Source organism: Argiope bruennichi, chromosome 10 (assembly GCF_947563725.1).
Source record: "Argiope bruennichi chromosome 10, qqArgBrue1.1, whole genome shotgun sequence".
Lineage (NCBI taxonomy): Eukaryota > Metazoa > Arthropoda > Arachnida > Araneae > Araneidae > Argiope > Argiope bruennichi.
Window position 1 is genome coordinate 52,076,416 of NC_079160.1, and position 21,198 is coordinate 52,097,613.

The window sequence follows — 21,198 nt, forward strand, 5'->3', positions numbered from 1 at the left end:
CATTTTGGGGAAAAATGCATGCTGCAAATCATGGGAAAAATGCATGCTGCAAATCATTGTAGATTTAGTTTCGTTATGCTGTTCATCATATTTCATCGGGAAATAGTTTTTAATCGAGGCAACCGATTCCATAAGTCAAACAATTCTATTTCTAATTTGCGCATAATATCGAATAATCGAATCTAATGCCAAACTAATTCTTATGAATAATGCTGTCAAGCACTAATTAGTCTAGATATGTGAAGCTATTGGCAGATAAAATCAGTTGATGCAAGTTGGAAATAAGATTAAAAAAAATATGACCTAAAGCTGTTATAAAATTCGAAAACGACCTTTTCATATTTAAGGAAAATAACCAAATTGGAATGTGATATAAATAGTTTAAACATAAATTGCTTGCTTGCAATGTACATACGTGTAACATTTTTTTTTTGAGTCGTTAAAATTCCAGTTAAAAAAGATTAAGCATTTCACTATAATTAATACACGAAATTATAATCTAAAAATGAAACAAAAAATATAAGCAACCGATAAATTAAAATTCGGAGACATTCACTTAGGTTCTCGACACATAACCTTCAGAGATGTATCCATTCGGATACCTATTAAATAAAAATATAACATCCTTTATCAGTGTAGCTTTCGATTAACGAAAATTTATCTAGCCGCAAGTGTCACTGATGGCTCCAGCAATTACTACCGTGCCTTTTCATTCTCGTGAAATTAATTTATCCGTGAACGTTAACGTTGGATAACGTTTGTTCTGTTTGGTTTTCTCCTACAAGTCGCGACTATGTGACGCATCTGAACTACTTTGAATAAAAATCCGGAAAAGGTGAATGACTGGCCTTGCGTGAATGAAGAATGCGTGTTTATGAACAGAACGAGAACCGATCGGCATGTAGAGTATTTAGACTACTTAAACATCATCTAGTCAGTCTCTGAACGTCTACGATGACGTAATGTCCATCATCAAGATTTCTTGATGGATGACTCCATCTGTCAATTGGATGTGTCAGTTGTTAATCAAGTTTGGAGATTAAGATACTGACGGAAACGATTTAGCTACAGAGTTTTGAACGTAGAATGTGTTTCATAGATAGGTCAATCCTTCGTAAAAAGTATCTGAACGCTCAGATGAAATTTAAAAATTAGTTGAATCGGCAGAAGAACAATAGAACCGGAATACAACGATGGCAGAACCGGAAGAACGATACAAGTACAATTTCCGCCTTTTTTATGAATCGATTCATCTGATACAGATTTAAACATTGAATGTAAGAATAGTATTATATCAGCTTCCTTTCAGAGACTTCAGACTTGTTTTAAATGGGAACTATTCGTCTTTGGTGGTTAGTATTTTGTTTATTAGTCATTTCAAGTAGTCTTTGGTGATTAGTATTTGTTTATTAATCATGTCAATCAGCTTCGATGAATTAAATCTTACCACAACAGTTTTTAATTATGCTTTCATAATAAACATATAGCATTTTTATTGCTTGTCAAGGTTTGGAAAGGGGTGAAATTAATTGACGAATAAATAAGGCAAAATCAGGCCAGTTAATAAAACTGGGGGCTCTGTTTTATCTGTTTTCATAAAAATGGAGGCCGTTGAGGGGATATGCGATCATTGAAATGTACCTAGAGCTCATAAGCTTTCATCTTAATATAAATAATTCATTTTGACTAAGTTTATATAAATATATGCATATTCATATCGCCTCCTAGATAACTTTGTCAAATTCAGCTAAATTTTACCCATTAATTGCATAAGACAAGAGGACAAATATTGCCAACTTTTCAAAGTATAAAAATTAATTAAATTTTCAATTCATTAGAAATGTAGCAAAATTTTGACTCTAACTCTGAACTACTCTACTTTTTTTTCTTAAAACAATTATCTTCATTTAAATACGCCCTTTGATATTGCTTTTTATTGATTTTGAAGTTATGATTTAGCCTTACTTAAAACAAGTTTAGGTCAAATGAAGTCAAATTTGCTGTGATAATTTAAATTTAAATATATTATTAAATTGTAGAAAAAGGCATCAGAAATTTTTAAAAATCATATATTTTAATTGATATCCTAATTTTAATTAAAAATGCTTTAAACCATAAAAGAATTTTGTATATTGTAATATTTTATACAAAAATAGATTTCACATTAAAAATATTATACATGTAAGGATTATATCCTGACAAATCTTGGCATATCAATTAGTACCAAAAATAATTGTCGAAATCGGTTCAGTGGTTAGAGCCAGAAGACTCGGTCCCGATTTTTATTCATAGAGAATGTACAATGAAATATCATTTTTTATATCTTTCTAAAAATTGCAGAGATGTGAACCAAGAATAGTTTAAGAGTCATAAGTTTTCATATGACGAAAATTGACAAAATTGGTAGAATGGTTAAGACCGGGGACTGCTAATTTGATTTCCTTAATTATTTTCAATATGTAAAATTCGAACTTTAAAACTTGATTATCACGAGTTGAGAATTTCCAACTTATGCTTTATTTTCCTTTTCACCAGTTCAATCGTAGCCAATTCAGACTAACTTATAAATAGAAATTCTAATCTTTAGATTTAAATATCGTAGTATAATTATCCTTTAAACTGATTCTTCTGTTTTGTCTTTGTATGGCAAAATTTCGTCACTTTTTGCATTTAAACTATTGGTATGCAATGACCAATGAATCTTTATATTGCGCAGTTTGCAGAAATTATGGCAATCATGCTAAAAGAAAAATAACACAATCTGTCTTGAAATAAGTCCAAAGAAAGCATTTTTCTATCATGACTTTAAAATTGGAAAAAGCATTCTAGAGAAAGATTTAATAAAACAATAATATTGTTGGAATTTTTCATTATTACAATAAAAAACATTATTACCAATATTACAGGTTATTTAAAATGAAATTTTATTAAGACTAGAAAAAAAATATTACACGCAATTGAAATTAGTATCACTAAAAAGATACTTTCTAAATTTTATAATGGTATAAAAATAGATCTTACACGACATGTGTATCAGAGTTACCAATGAAAGATTTTTAATTAATTAAAAACCAGCTGCAGGGATCGCCCCGGAACTTTTTCTATCATGTCTAATAAAAGTACTTGTTATTATTTACCGCATTCACTGGTAAGAATCTTTTATCTCTATCTTTGGAAATTTATTAATGGAATGTGGTTAATACACAAGTACCATTTTAAAAGTCTTTTTTTCAGACGGACTGAAAAGAAAATGTGATACAGAGCTTCAATTGCAGTCATAAACTCACATACCAATTTGTATATAAATAAATCATTTTGAAGTTGTCACATTTATATGTTTGCTAAAATACAGAGCAATAGACGGCAGATTCCTTGCCGATCGTTTCAAATTTAATAATTGAAGTGTTTCAAATTTAATAAGTACTTTCAATTTAGATGTTAGGCCCGGTATAGCATGATTGGTAGGGCGTTGGATTCGCGTCCCTTGGATTGTGAGTCCAAACTCCGCTGGCTGAAGACTCTCCGTGTGTGTGGTGGCTGGTGCACGTATAAATCTGTCTTGGTCACAAAGTCCTCCATGTCGAGAGTAATACCACTGAAGATGCCGGATCAGGGGTGATCGTTCTCTGATTCAGGTATAAATTACGATCTGTGGATGAGTGAATGAAATACATGGATGAAGTCCGCCCCGTAAAAAGGGTTGTGATGTGCGTGTAGCTAAGTCGTACTCTTGGCCCTAGATGGCACTACTGAAAAAAACAAGAGACGTGCTCTTGGCTTAAAATCACTGACTTCTAAAGTCAGTGGGCTTGTTTATGACAAGTGCCATTAGAAACAACAATAACAACTTTAGATGTTAAATTTATGCATCAAATTTTATCCATCCAGATTCTAATTATTGTATTAACTTGCATTCGGACAAGATTTCTTTTTAAATGCATTGCGCTCAAAATTAAATAGAGATCTTGAAATTTGGGGTAAAATCCATATGCCAAATTTTATCCTTCGAACTTAAAACGTTTTTTGAACTATCGTGATAACAGATAGACAAATGCACGGTCGGACAGATAGACAGATGCAATGTCAAAAGTATGTTTTGGGGAATCAAAGAAGTCGGAAACATTGAGATTTGTGAAAATATCAAGTTGATTTTTTGATGACTACAATACATTCGTCCCCATAATGCCAAGTATGGATTATTGAATAATCATAGTAGATAATTGCCTAATATCCACACAATTTTAAGGACCCCTAACCTCGAAATTTTTGTAAAATTATTTTTATGTTTTCGATTAATTATATAGGCCATTGCAATCCAACTTATTCAAATTAAATATCAAGTATTGTTTAAATTGATTTTCGAAAACATTATTCTGGTAACATACCTAGTTAACCCTTTCTAGGGCCGTAGGAAGCATGCTTCCCATCAAATTTATCAATCTTTGTATGAAATTATGTAGGTTGGCATAAGTTCTGACACATTTTTTTAGTGAGTCAGAAACTTAGATGCTTCAGTTCTTTATCTCAGACAAAATGACGTGTCTTGATTTGTTACTTAATTAATAATGAATCAAATTAATTAATTAATCAAATTATATTTATCTAATAAGCTAAATGAATCTCTTTTCTTATTCTAATTTTAAGCCTAAAAATATTTTAACATAATATGACTAGAAAAAAAATGGCCCATTAAAGGGTTAACTGCTATTTGAAATTTTTTTATATGATTCTATACTTTTAAAAGATATGATAATGCTTTATAATTTAAAAAAAATGCTTGATCCTCTTTTTAAATATTATTCAGTATGTGTCCAGAAAGGTTTTGTCATTTCTTTTATTATTTTCTTTAAATTTCAGGTGTACATTTTTACACACGATGTATTGAACATTTTAGAAAGTGATCTGCAATTAAACATTTTGCTATTTTAGTTTATAAAAGTTTGCTACATGTAACTATTTACATAAATATTAAACTAAAATTATTAAAAACTGTTTCATAATGAAAATTTGGAGGGGATAAGTGGCCTCGAGATTTGAATTGTTTAAAGGGCCCCCTACAAGGCTTAATCCGGTACTAGATAACTTCTTACAATTTTACAAAGTGATGCCGTTTCAAATTAAGATTTTGTTAGCCATGTTCTGCCATTCCTAATTAGGTATATAAATAATTTTATGGTTACAATATAATTATAAAAAATGTTTATATATTAGCTCAAAAATGATTTTTTTAATTGAAATCGCTATTGATAATTCAGATCGATGGTATCTAGTGTATTTAGTTAGAAGCGGTAACCTATTTTTATTTCTAACATATTTTGAATAAATTTGTTTTGCTCAAAATTTAAAACCCGAAAACTTTCTCGCACACTATCCCCTTCATCGCTTACATGCAGTTAATACACAAATACCAGAAAATCGCATGCGTATTTTAGACGCCTTTTTCAATTTAATGATGCCGAAATTTGATATAGTACTATAATTAAAGTCAAAAGAGCACATACCGAATACAATTTCTAAGCCATTGATTTTTGAGTTATTGCGGTCAAGTGCATGCACATGCCGAAAGACAGTCAATACCTTAATGGATTTGGTTGAAAATTCAATACCGATCTAAATTTTGGATATTGAACCGGTGTAGAAAATTTTTTTCTGTCTTGTTCTTTAAGGCTTTTAATTATTGTGCTCTTATTGTACTCGCATAACCGGACGGACAGACAGACTTCCTCTGAATGAATTTTGTGTATAATTATTTACATTTCTTATAGGGTTAAGTTGCTGAATAGAAATGTACAAATTTAATATTAAATCTATATGCCAAATGTCATCCGTCAAGTTCAAGATGTGTTTCAGCAATTGTATCCACAGATAGACATGTATAATTGCAAAAATATATTAGTGAGTCTCAGAGTGGTCTAAAATCTAAAGATTTGTCAAAATCTCGAGTTCGAACTTTTTTTGGCAATTACAATACTTTCTTTTTGTTTACTTTTTATACGAAAAAGTAAAAAAATAAATATATATAAATAAATTTATTAATTTTATTAAGCTATTTATTATTAATTTATTTTTAAATATTAATAAATTAATTAATACAATTCTTAGCACATGAATGTTGATTTGTAAAAAATTTTTAAAAATTCTTATTACATAACAAAAATACACAAACAATTTTCTTATTAGATTAATCAATTTTCGATTAAACAAATAGATTAATTAATTTTAGAGCTGTTTTGTCAATTTTTTTTTATTTAACATACTTTTTACATAATGTAAGAAATGAAATAAGAATACAATTATTCAAAATTTATTTTTTTTAGTAAGCCAACATATAAATGATTCAAATATGCATCGAATACAACGCAGATTTAATTATTTACTATGAAAATTCGATTGTTCTTCCTTGTTTCATTTCGAGTATATAATGAAAAAGTAATTTGTAGTTCTTATATTGTTAAGTTGTTGAATGCCGTATTTTGGTATAAAGATGAAGGAAATTATCTATAAAAATCATTAAATACGAACTTCTAAAACTAGATAAAGCTTTGAACCTATATAATCATGTTGTTTTGAAAACATATTAAGGTTGCTTTGTTTTCATTTCTCAGTTCGTGCATTTCATTTAATGCATTTTTCTTGCTATTACTTGTTAATTTATCACTCAGGAATCAGAATTATTTATCTTTCTCACATGCTTCCTAATAAAGTCGTTATCCCCCTTCCCCCAGCATATGAATTGTAGATTTTGGGCAAAGCAGTAACACCACGAATGCTCACATTTTTATTTTCAGAGTCACGCAACATCTGAATGTTTTGTGCTTCATAAAGCAATGAGGAAAAGCAGTATGCACATCGAAGCCTTTTAAACGATTTAGATCAAAATTTGACACATAATTATAACATTAGCAGAAAGATTACATAGCAAATTTCATTTACCTAAGTTATCGCATATACATTCATACGAATGTACAGATCGACTGATGGTCAATCTTTTGAAAGATTTGGTTTAACCCTTTATTTACCGTCGGTACTTTAAAGTACCGTTAAATCCGGCTGATATCTTCACTATATCACCATTTTTTCTAACAGTATTTGAAAGAACACGAAGAAGACATTTCCAATAGAAAGCAGTAGATATCAATTAAAAATAATATTAAATTTTTTTATTATTAATTTAATTATTTAAATAATCAATTAAAAAAGTTATTTTTCTTCCTGGGTTTATTCTGTACCAAAACTTAATTAATGGTTCAAAAATATATTTGAAAAGTTGATGGTAAAATAATACGGTAAATAAAGGGTTAAATTTTGTGATGCATCGGCATTTTAAATAATAAACTGCATTTTTAGTTATTTAGATCAATATTTGACACATAATTATAATGTTCATACGAATTCATGTTAGTAAAAAGATCACATAGCAAATTTCATTTATCTAAGTCAGTGCGTTTTTGAATTATCGCATTTAAATGCATGTAAATATACAGATAGGCAGATGGTTGAGATTGACCCATTGACAGATTTGATTTAAAATTTGTGATGCATCGACATTTTAAGTAATAAACTGCATTTTTAGTTATTTAGATCAATATTTGACACATAATTATAATGTTCATACGAATTTATGTTAGTAAAAAGATCACATAGCAAATTTCATTTATCTAAGTCAGTGCGCTTTTGAATTATCGCATTTAAATGCATGTAAATATACAGATAGGCAGATGGTTGAGATTGACCCATTGACAGATTTGATTTAAAATTTGTGATGCATCGACATTTTAAGTAATAAACTGCATTTTTAGTTATTTAGATCAATATTTGACACATAATTATAATGTTCATACGAATTTATGTTAGTAAAAAGATCACATAGCAAATTTCATTTATCTAAGTCAGTGCGCTTTTGAATTATCGCATTTAAATGCATGTAAATATACAGATAGGCAGATGGTTGAGATTGACCCATTGACAGATTTGATTTAAAATTTGTGATGCATCGACATTTTAAGTAATAAACTGCATTTTTAGTTATTTAGATCAATATTTGACACATAATTATAATGTTCATACGAATTTATGTTAGTAAAAAGATCACATAGCAAATTTCATTTATCTAAGTCAGTGCGCTTTTGAATTATCGCATTTAAATGCATGTAAATATACAGATAGGCAGATGGTTGAGATTGACCCATTGACAGATTTGATTTAAAATTTATGATGCATCGACATTTTAAATAATAAACTGCATTTTTAGTTATTTAGATCAATATTTGACACATAATTATAATGTTCATACGAATTTATGTTAGTAAAAAGCTCACATAGCAAATTTCATTTATCTAAGTCAGTGCGCTTTTGAATTATCGCATTTAAATGCATGTAAATATACAGATAGGCAGATGGTTGAGATTGACCCATTGACAGATTTGATTTAAAATTTGTGATGCATCGACATTTTAAGTAATAAACTGCATTTTTAGTTATTTAGATCAATATTTGACACATAATTATAATGTTCATACGAATTTATGTTAGTAAAAAGATCACATAGCAAATTTCATTTATCTAAGTCAGTGCGTTTTTTAATTATCGCATTTTCATGCATATGAATATACAGATAGGCAGATGGTTGATCCATTGACAGATTTGATTTAAAATTTGTGATGCATAGACATTTTAAGTAATAAACTGTGTAGTAGATTTTTACCTATCTATCTCTTATTAGCTTTTTGAGGGTTGTAATTAGCATGTTTACTTTCATTCAGATAGACAAACTTATTTTGCATAGATTTCGTTCAAATTCAGACAGATATCGCAGTTTAATGTAAAGACTACATAACAATTTCCTACCTCATAGAATATTAACTGTTGGATTGACTTTACATTTTGGTGCTACTCGATAGAACGGATTTCATTATTTTGCTCTCTCTTTAGTTAGCGAATATCCATTTCTTCATCAGTATTCTAAGTCCTTTCTCCAAACATCAACGATACATGAAGACGTTTGAATTTAAACAAGAATTCTTTGGCAAAGTTCCTAGCCTTAACTAACTAGGACGATTTTGTCACTTTTATTCGTCCATTAATTTCACTATTTCGCGTGCGCAACTATCACCAGAATGCTCTGTTTGTTGCGCAAATACAATTTAAAATGGTACTATTTTTTGTTGTTGCGCAAATATAATTTAAAATGGTACTATTTTTTGTTGTTGCGCAAATATAATTTAAAATGGTACTATTTTTTGTTGTTGTGACAGTATGTAGTTGTCTGACATGATAAAATGAATGCTTTTATTATGGTAAAAGAACAGCTAGTCATAATAGAATTTGCACTTCTAGTTTAATGCATATCTCAGTTACCGCATACGAAAAAATGTATGGATACATATTTACAAAATATGGTAAATTTAATCCAATTCTGATACAATCTGATGATAAAAATTAAACTTCATCCATTTAATTTTTTGTGTTTTTGAAGTGCCACATTCAGTTGGAAAGATGTAGAGCATTTTGTCCAAAACTTCATAGAAATTTACCAATCTTTAAGTAGTATGTCATTTCAAAATGCAACCCTGTAGTTTATTAAGTATTTGAGATATCGCATTCAAAGAAAAAAAAATCATAATTTTGACATAAGTCGAATTTTTCGGTGATTAAAAATGATTTCTTTTTCTACTCTCAATGACAAGGGGAAGAAAAAAAAAAACAGCACCATAGTTTTTTTCAAATTCATATACACCCATAAATATCTTTTGAATGGAGACAAAACCCCATACCAAATAATTTCGTTTTTGAATTATCGCGTTTATATGTTTCTGACAGTCGTGACAGACAGACGGTCACTCCTCTCAAAATTTGACTTAATAGACTCGCAAAATTTGATAGTGTCCACACAATAGATATTAATTCTGTATACCGTATCTTATATATATAGCTCTCTGCGTTCAGTAATTATCATGATAACTTATATTCGAACAGCAGGATGAACGGACTTCCTCTTAACAGATTTCACTCAAAATTGATAGAAATCTGCAAATTTGATGTAAAAAATGAAAACCAAAATTCATTCACCTAGATCACACCGTTTTTCAGTTATTTTTGTTACAGAAGAATGGACACTTTCCAAAAAATTGTATTTCGAAATTTGGTGTAAAGAACATATACTACATTTCAACCGTCTAGCTCAAAGAGTTTGTGTGTTATCTTTGTCATAGACAAACATTTTTCATAAAGGTGTTTTCGAAACTTAGGGAGGTTTAAAACGTGGTGATTCACCAAAATCCGGAGTTCGAATTTTTTGACGATTACTGTACTTTCTCTATACAACCTTTACGAGAAAGTAAAAATAGAACAGCTTGCAAACTTATTAAAAAAACTGTTACTCTAATATCATGGATATGCCCAAAATGTTTAAAGCAAAAATCTTTCAACTTTCATGATGTATAGAGAATTACGCGATACCAAGTTAATTAAATTTTTATTGTACCCACACAAAATATTCCGAAACTTTATTAAAGCTTTCCAAGTGCGGGGCAATTGAAATTCTAAAAATTAACCACAAAAGAAAATGTAATAAACAAAAATTTACCTGAAGAAGGGATTGAAAATTAAAACAGGAATAAATTGAAATACTTATCCTCAAAATTTAATTTTCCTTTCAGCAGATTGTTGTCTAGACTAGGTTGAAGAACCAATTGAAAAAGCTGCGAGGTGGAAAAAAAAAAAAAGATCTAAAAAGAAGAAAGTGCGTATTAATTTGCAATCCGGGCTTTGGTATGCCAGAAAAGATTGAAAAGCATCAAGAAAAAAAAAAAACGATTTTTTTTTTCGATCGCTGTTTTTTTTTTTTTCAAACTCTAAAGAATTAATTAATTACATGTCTTTCAAAGCAAAAGAAGAAAAAAAAATTATGTAAGCTTAAAATTAATAAATACAAGAAAAATAGAAAGGAAAAAAATGTTGCTGGGAAAGAAATTTAATCAGTACATTTCGTTCAAAAAATTAACGCCCAGGCTCAGAAAATTAAAACAAAACCCTCCGGCAAGTAAAAATTTATTAAATCTTGATTGTTTTCTTTATTAGTGTTAATAAAATTTTTTTGAATAATTCTTCAAGGTGAATTAAGATGAGCAAAAAGAAAGACATGAAATTACTGTCCCTTGATTTGATCGAGAATGCTTTTTCTTTATATGTATGGCAAAAAAATGAACAAAATGCCCTTTAAAACACATTTTTTTCAATCTTAAGGTCTCTTGACTTGGTTTTTAATCAGTTTAATTTACTGATAAATGTTAGAGTGCATTAACGTAAGGGTTAATCAGATAAAGTGTTTTCTGGTGATGCGTAAATAAATAATTCAAACGGCCTTTTTTTTTAGCTGCCGATTTTTTTTTCGTGCACTCTATTTTATCCTCTTTTTTTTGTATGTTTTTATTTTTTAAAAGGCGATATAACTTTTACTGTGACTCAGTATACCGCGTTTTATGCTTCCTGGTATATTAAAGAAATTCGATTATGAATTTTGGATGTCTCCTATTCCCTCTATCAAATCCAAATTTTAAATATTCAGATTTACAATTTAGGTCATGAAACGGCATAACGAATTTAATTTATCTAAGTCTTTGTCTTTTTTGAATTATTGTGTATATATACAAATATAAAAGCAGATAGGTATTCAACTTTTTAACGGATTTGGTACAATATCTAATACATAATTACATTTCTTATGAAACGGTTCTGTTCCAATTATTATCCATCTGTTTCTTTAGAAGATTGACAGATAGCGAGCAAAATTTGATAAAATTATATACATATCTGATTTTAGGACTACATTCTAAATTTCATTCCTCTAGCTCTGTGCGATTTTGAATTATCTTGTTCACTTAATTCCAAAACTGTGTCTTTCGGATACTTAGAAGTCTGAAATATGGATATTCATCAAAATCTCGAGTTTGAATATTTTGGCGATTATAATACTTTCCCTTTATAAACATTGGATATGCGAAGGCAAAATTGGAATGAAATATAAATAAATAAATCTTGAATGCTATTTTGTTCGAATTTTTTGACTATTGAAAGAATCGTTCACGAATTTTCTCATGTTCCGCGTCCCATTTGTTACGGACCGCTCACGAGTTTTCTCATGTTGGACGTCCCGTCTGTTATTGCTTCATAAATGACAAAGTAATGATGGTTTTAGAACTTACAAGTTTGCCCAAAAACGTCGTCGTATATCTTACGTTTTTTTTTTTTTTGGGGGGGGGGGTCTTTAATGTGTTAAACTTTTGTAAGCCTTAAAAATTATTAAAATAGGTTGGGTGCAAGATGGAGGTATGACAGAAGCGAATTCCGAAAAATAAAATCATCAAAATGGGTGAGAAAAAATGGTTGGGATCTCTGATGAAGATAAAAACTCCCAGTACACAAACAAACAAAAAATTTTAAAAAAAAAATCACAGCAAATAAATTCAAGGCAACCTAACTAATAACGTAAATAATTATTGCAAGACTAATGATACTCTTAGCACACAAACAAAAAACAGAATTTTAAAAAATCACAGTAAATAAGCTCAAGGCAACCTAGTTAATAACGTAAATAATTATTGCAAGACCAATGATACTCTAGCAGTAAATATCGTGAGTAGATGATAACTTATTGCTAACTAGAGACATTATTATCTCAGGCTGAAAATTTAATTCAAATATTTGGAATCGTGGTAGTTTGAGAAATTACGTTTCACAAGAAATATCTTGTAAAATAACCCTAGAAGAAGAAATTCTTCAATTAAATGTAACACACAGTGCATCCTAGTGACATATGTTAGCGTTACTGAAAACGACAATGAGATACCAATTACGTAAAAGAAACATTAAAGCCATCACCACCTAAATAGTTGAATGGAAATCGAAAAGATAAACGAAATTGAATTTTAGTTTACAGTAGTCACATTAATGTCCCATTTTAAAACTCCCTTACGCTTTTACAATGGTTCTTTTAACCTTTAACAATGCTCATATACCTTCATTGGCACTCTCTCTCCAATTTTCACACCACATAAACGGGAAAATTTTTGTCTCCTATAGATTTAATTTACACTAGACCCGCTTACACAGTGATTCTTTGATGGAATCGAATATTAATCGGAACCGGGAGCTCTTCAGTTTCGAAAACAAGATACTACAAAGCACCCCAGATAAAAACAGAAACCAAAAGTGAAAAATATAAACTTTTTTTTCCTGGGCTGAGTTTCTGACAGCTGCATAAAATATCCTATTTAAAAATAAATAGCTAACTTTATTCTCTGAATTTTTAATGACTTTTTTTGCATGTGCTAAAATTATTTACTAATAATTTCATATGATCTAAAACTGCGGGAGAGAATTATACTCGTCACAAAAACTAAACAAGGGAAATACAAAGGTGTCTCAGTTAAAGGTTTAGGGGCTTTTAGAAGGAATAGGGTGAAAAACTAGTCAAAATCGAATAACAAAAAAGGGGTTGCAATGCTTGCAAGATGTAGGTAGAGTTCGTTGCAAGAAAGTAGGAGTTTCAATAATTTGCAGAATGATGTCTGCAAAAGAACACAACAGAAGTCTTTTCACAGACTTTATATTGCTGACGAATGATTCTTTCTTCATAAGGGATATAATTTTCAATTCTGACAGTGTAGATACGATGAAGAACTCCAATGAGGCACAAAATAATGCAGCACAGAGACTTCCTGTGGTAAATGTTTTGCCTTCAATGTCTATCTTGTCTGACATATGCAAATTACTTGATCCTCTGGTCCTGAAAATTAATATTTGTTAAGCGACTAACATATTTCGATGACAATACACATTTTAGTATGGCATCTATATGCTGGCATCTCTAGTCCTGTTCACTGCCATTTAGAAATAATATCGACCAAGGGTGAATACAGCGTAGTAATTCGACTCTTTGGCCCCCTCAATCATAGCACCTATCATATCTTCACTATTTCTACTGCAGGTATTTTAAAACGTATGACACTCCTTTAAAAACAAGGTTTGCTGGTTATTGACTTCACGGTAATTAAAGGGAACGTAAAGAGATATTTGAGATCATTAAAGATTGCGTGGTCTTCCAGATGCCGAAGATATGAAGGCAGCATCTAAGTTCATGATCAACAATTCGAACATTTCTTGTCACCTTTTGTTATCTTTTTACAACATATTTTTTGTGGCAATAAAAAAATTCACACATTCATTTCAGTGATATTCTTTAATTTCTTTTTTTTATCTGTATTTACTACCTATGATCATGCCATTTTCGACTCATCATTGCTATGCGATTCAGACTTTGCTAGGTGTACTCTATCTCTTTCTAGAAATTTATAAACCTTAGCTAATACATCCTGTATTATATTTATTACGTGCAATTAATTATTATTTTTTCCGTTTATTTTTCTTGATCCCTAGAACGAAACATCAAGTTTCTTTATAATTTATAGATTTGAAATAAGTAAGGAAAAAAAACAGTCTTCCAGCCTATAACCCTGGTCTGAATTCGTCAGCATTTATTTCATATAACAGCTTTTGAAGCCTAGATATGTTAACAATGGCCGCCTGACTATCATTATTCTTATTTTTGCGAGATATCTCAAAAACATTGCTTCAATGCAAACTCTCTAAGGAGGGGAAATTCCACAATAAAGTCTCCCAGCACCAATCACCGTACTGACATCACAATTTTTTTTTATTTTATTTGAAAGCTTGTGACATTTAGATATCTTTTTACTGATAGCCTTCCCTTTTTTGCTTTTCAATTTTCAAGAAATATTTCAAAATAAAACCTTAATTCAGCCCCTAGTCTCAAAAACTCGACCGATTTTGCCATTTTTATTCTACGATTGATTTCGCCGCTTTATACGATCAATTCACTAATCTGAATACTCCGTATTTATTATGCAAATTTCATTTAATATTGTATTTTTATTTGTTGAGATAAAATGCAATTCATCAAAGTTGATTGACATTATTAATTAACAAGGAACAGATTTATCAATGAAAGTGCAAAATGGATAATAGACGCTAATAGAAAGATATTTAGCAGGTAATAAAAAGGCATTTCATTAAGTGATAACCATTTTTTAAAAAGTCATCCTGATAGTTGTGTCTGTTTACCAGCGGCTTGGGAGGCTTTAAATTCGAAATTGATTCTACAAAAAGTAAGCTTTTTAATCTAGTTCTGTAAGCTTTAAATTTGAGGTATCAAACACCCTTCCATTACTCAGACTTAAAAATTTTGAGAGAGGGATGTTTTTTGAGGTACTGTTCATCCCCTTGCCAATTGGTTGGTTTGTATTGTTTATTGACTCAAGAGCGCATCCACTTTCTTGACCAAGATTCAAAATTACAGACTTTGTTCTGAAATGTTTTAAACTAGACGTTAATTTGACCGAATTTTACACCGCTTCTTTAGCGTAGTTGAATCTTTATTGGTCTGTTTTAATTTTATTGTTAAATGATTAAAAGCAGTTCAGTCAAATTAAAAATTCCGATATTCATACCCTTTCTTCAAAAAATCCAGCACCGCCCGAGCCAGAATGTCCCGAAAAGTGGAAAATGCTTTATCGCACGCGTTCCAAACAACGATAAATCATTAGCAATCAGAACCACATTCAGCCACTTTCAGGAATCTGGGCTTTCGACCATAATTAACGGTAAAACGCAGGAAGTTGGCAAGCAGGAAAAAAAAAAGTCGACCGTGATCTATAATTCTCAATCAATGGACTAAGATTTCGCATCGCAACTACCGCGGATGCCGAAATCATGAGGGGAGGGAGAATGGTTTAGCTGGAGAGAGAGATAAATGGCACAGGATGGAAATGGAAATAAAAAATGAAGAAAAAAGCAGGGCCGAAAAATCGAGTGAGAAAAAGCTTTGTTTCTTGCTCTTACTCATTTTAAATGCCCGTAATTAGTCCCTGGCCCAGAGCCATCAATTAGGCAATCTGCCGCCGCTCACAGAAACTTCTCTAAATCAAACCACGGATTGGCTCACATTTGGCGACCATTCGTCGGATCTGGCGACTCACACGTTTTTTTTATACAATCTGTAGAAAACGGAGAATAAAGAAAAGCAAATTAATAAATAAGAAACGCGATGTATGATGACCAAAGTCAAAATAATTTTTTTTTTCGCTCTGAAAAATGAGCTACAGAAGAACAATTTGAAATGTCATGGAAACTTTTGACTCTTTTAAGTTATTCGAAATTTGTAGGCAAAAAATGTCAAAGAAATAACACTTGGCTTTAAAAATTTCATTAAAAATCTGTTTAATGGAATATTTTTTAAATCATTAGACAGTTCGACTGCAGTAAAATGTTTGTATCGTTTATCGAGTATTCTTTCAGATATTTCTAAAATTTCTATTAAAATTTTGCTATGAAATCAAAATAAGAATTAACTTAGATTGGATTATATAATACGATTTATTGATGCAAGAGCCAAACTTATTTGAGAATTAATTTTGAAAACGAAAATAATTTGGATCTACTTACAAATTTCGGGAATTTTTTACAATCTTATAATTCTTTGAAATATAATAACGAAAAGTCTTTGATAACTGTTTCAAATAGGATGTTTCATTTTATTAGGATTAGGATTTTTCATTTACGAAGTATTGTAAAGAAAGTAATGTAATAAAAAGATTCAAATTCGAGTTTTTGAAGAATTTCCACGTTTTAGATCTTTGAGTTTGAAAAACACATTTTTGGCACTACGCTTTTCTGTATGTGCACACGATAACTTGTTAAAGTTAGTTATAACTCCAGCTAGACATCTAGCTATTTTTAATTTGAGATACAAAGATAAAATTTGTAGTGTTAATTTGAGATTAAATTTGTAGATCAGATTTTAAACGTTATCTATTCTGATGATGTTGCCCGTTTGGCCCTTTGAGTAATATGAGCTCAATTATTTCAAAACATAAAGAGCTACATAGATAGATAGATAAAATTTGGTTATTGGGTTTAGCATCTAAGAGGTAGATTCGTAACGAAATTTGATCCAAATCTGTTAATGTTATGTTATTCTACGTTAAATGCTATTCTGTATTTTCACATGCTCGTAAATGCGGCAGCATATACGATTGATCATTCATTGATTTAAATCAATGAAATTCGGTACGTGATCTTTACAACTGAAATTCCGCGTCAAATTTTGACTTCAATCGATCGGAAAAAAGACGACCGTGACAGATTCAGCAAAAATACTAGATACAAGCCAAATATTCATATTTCATAACTATTTGTTCGCAAATGCCGTGCAAGGCGTTTTCTGCCTTATTCGAAGTCTGCAATTTTAAACGGAGGGAGGGGGAGAGGATCTTTCTTGAAAAATATGAGAAAAATTCGGGTGAGACCCCATCTGCTGGTTTAGATCTAGATGTTAGTTCAGTTCAGTTCAGTTCAGTTACATTAACGTACCATTTTTAAAGCAACAGTAGAGCTTTGGATGGACCTCTTAATTTTGAACCGCTGTCAGATGACGAGGATGACATCTGAGCAGACGACATTCCTCTCCAAACCCCCTCACCAGTAGATATAATTGTTAAACATAGACTTGACAAATACATAGCCTAAACATATTCTTTTGCTTACAAATCGAGTAATTTTTTTTCATTGGATTGATAGTATTTCAATTAAAATAATATTCTAATTGTAGTGTCTCATACATTAAAATAGTATATTTATTAAAATAGACTTCAATAATTGCTAGTATTCTCATTAAAATCACCTTTTCATTTTGTTATAAGAGTAATTTATAGCAGCATTTGCATATTATAATTATAACCTTCTCAAACTTCAGAAATCCTTATTCCCTCTTTTCGATTATACATGTAGAAATCTAAAATGTCTTCTTCATAATGACACGAAATGAATGTTATAAGAATGTGTGTACATGGCTTAACATTCATTAACAATAGTTTTGTTTTTGAAATATTCCGCAAGACTAAAACATTTGTGTCTCTCCCATTCATTACTGACTCTGTGAATAGGAAATGAGTGTTATAAGAATGTGTGTACATGGCTTAACATTCATTAACAATAGTTTTGTTTTTGAAATATCTGGCAAGACTAAAACATTTGTGTCTCTCCCAATTTATAAGTTAAAATAGAGACCTATTCTTGCCTCCCTATCTCTCAACATCAAGTCTCATACCAAAAAAGACTAAGGGAAAAAACAAGCACCGCAGTCTTCTGTCACACATTTCAATCAATCAGAGATTGTCTTCATTTCCATTTCTCAAATTATGCTCCATCAGATTTTTTTAACTGCATCCTGATCTACTATATCATAAAAAATAAGTGAACACAGATTATATGTATATTTTTACACATTTTATCTCACAGCACTATATTTCTATTACTACAAATTATATTTCTAAGTTGAAAAATTATGTAAATGGTCTCATCATGATATAATTTCTTATATAATTGTAAATTCTGTATATAATTATTTTTGTTTTGTTTCCCTACTGTTAATATTTTGTTAATTAAATAAAATTCCCGTAACATGCCCACCAAACTGTTCAGTGACCAGAATGGTCACGGATACGGGGGCATGAGACGGCGTTCTGTTCTGTCTCTCCCAATCATTACTGACTCTGTGAATAGGAAATTAATGTTATAAGAATGTGTGTACATGGCTTAACATTCATTAGCAATAGTTTTGTTTTTAAAATATTCGGCAAGACTAAAACATTTGTGTCTCTCCCAATCATTACTGACTCTGTGAATAGGAAATGAAAGATAATACATTTATGAGGTTGGTTTAAGTCAGTAATTTAGGCTTGAAACTACTGCAAAAAACGCAATTCAAAAAGTTTTTATAATAGTAGAAATTATGCTTTCAAGTTTCATTTAAATAAAATTAATTCATCTTATTTCTTAATTCCATTTTGAAATTATTTAAAAATGATTGATAATGTCAAAGTCAATTTTTGTGTGTATTTCATGTTTATGTAACTCTCAGAGAATTACTAAAATGTCTTATGCAACCTTCTATGTTCTAACGGCTACCTTTATCAATAGGTAATATCTTTAAAAAATGAAGATGAGAAAGCAAAAATTACAATTAGTGTAGAACTTTACTGACATGATATTCAGATGCGAAAATCACAGACATTGATTAAATGGTTAAAAAAAATTTAATTTAAATTATTAATATTATAATTACTAACATTTAAATAAACTATTAGTTAAAACATTAATAAAATAGTTTTCGGTGGAGCTTTCTGTAATTCAAGATCTTGGACTCAGAATTAGAAGATCACAAGTTCGAGACCCGAATGTACTAAGTTTGAGCTAGGTACGCAAGATTGTACATGTTAATTCTGTGGAAATTCTATGGGGAAAGGTATTTGGCTTCTTGTCATCTGGCATTGGTTCCAAATGAAGGTATTATCAATTATGAAATCATTTTGAACCAAATTATTAGTGCAAAATCATTTCTCAAAACTTAGTTCAAAACAAGATGTTAACCTAAACAAAACCAATTTCTCAAGATTTTGATTAAATGCCTTTTTTTTTAAGCAACTATCCATTCTTAATTCTTGTGAAAAAAATGATGTATGAATATAAAACAACAACAAAAAAAGTTTAGTTTAGTTATATTAACGTCCCGTTTTAAAGCAACACAAGGGCTATTTTGAAACGTACATCGTAATGTTGAACTACGGTCAGATGACGAGGATAACATCTGAGCTGGCAACCCCAAGCTTCCACATCACATCATTGGGAAGACGTTTGATCCTGATGGATTTAACATGCACTAGACCCGCTTACACGACGGTTCTTCGATGGAATCGTGTCTCGAATCTGAAAACCTCCGTTTCCGAAGCTGTGATCTTACCACCAGGCCACCGCGGCCTCAACAACAACAACAAAAATAATCCTTTAGGTCTTGGTTTTTTTAAAAAATACTTCTGCATATGATGCCATTTCAAGAGATTTATCTTTTGGCATGTAAGATACAATGTGAAAGTGGGGGATTTTATGCGAGAATTCATTCGTTTCGTTTGCACTCACAGCACTTAGATAATATCTAATAATTGAGATTGCAAAACTAAATAAATAAGTGAATCAATAAAAGAAACAAAATGGGTATAAAAATGAAGATATAATAAAATTGGTAATAAGTTTGAAGAAGAATGTTATTACCAGTCTTGTAAAGTCTTTTATATTGGCTAGAATTTCTTTTATTTGTTCATTGAGGGATATGACTTACATGGAAAACCAATGCTGCTTGATAAACTTCTTGCTCGTCCTTTGAAATATTGGAATTATTTCAGTATCATCATATTTTATTGTTTTTATAATATTCATTTCATAATGTATTTCAATCATCTATTATACAATTCTGACGTTATAAGATAAAGTATTACAAACAAGGTTCACCAAAATTGTTGGATTTTATTTTTTTATTCTAATTATCAAATAAAAATGGACATTTTAACCTTTTATATTAAAAAAATTATGTGTAAATGATCCATTAAAAACAAGATTTCATTTAATTGATTCTTAAAATTATAATAGTGTCTTCTGATTTTTTTCTTAAAAATTAATTAAATTAAATCAATTTCTTACAAAAAATTTAATTAATCTGTAATTTCTTCCAATTTTACAAGTTTTTTTAAATTATAAAAATTATAAAAAAATGTCAAAAAAAGTAATCCGTCTAAAATGGTATTTTCAAAAGGCTCCTCTGAAAAAGTTAAGCATTTCAGTGCATAAAATTCATTTTGTAACAAATTTTCATTTTTTTTTTTTCCTCCCTTTCCCTTCTATAAACATGTTGAGAGGAGGCATCTGAGTCCAAAGGATTAAATTTTTCCCCATTCGTTAGAGTTGTCATCTTATATTTATCAAAACTAATTAAGGTTAATGTCAGCCATTAAGTACATCTAAGGAAATAGCTATATTAGTTTTAATCACTAATTCGGATGTTATTCAAAGGCTTATGACAGCACTTAAGAAGAAAATTACAATTGAATCAAAATCGAATAGGCTTAATTTTAGTTTTACGGTAGTTGTTATTTTGATTGATTTCGAACTTCCTACACAAAATGATAAAAACTATTATTCTTTTCCAATTTATGCTGACAATTATTAGTGTAATGAGAAGGATATATATCCAAATTTATTTTTCCCACGGTCCTGTAATTGCAAAATTCT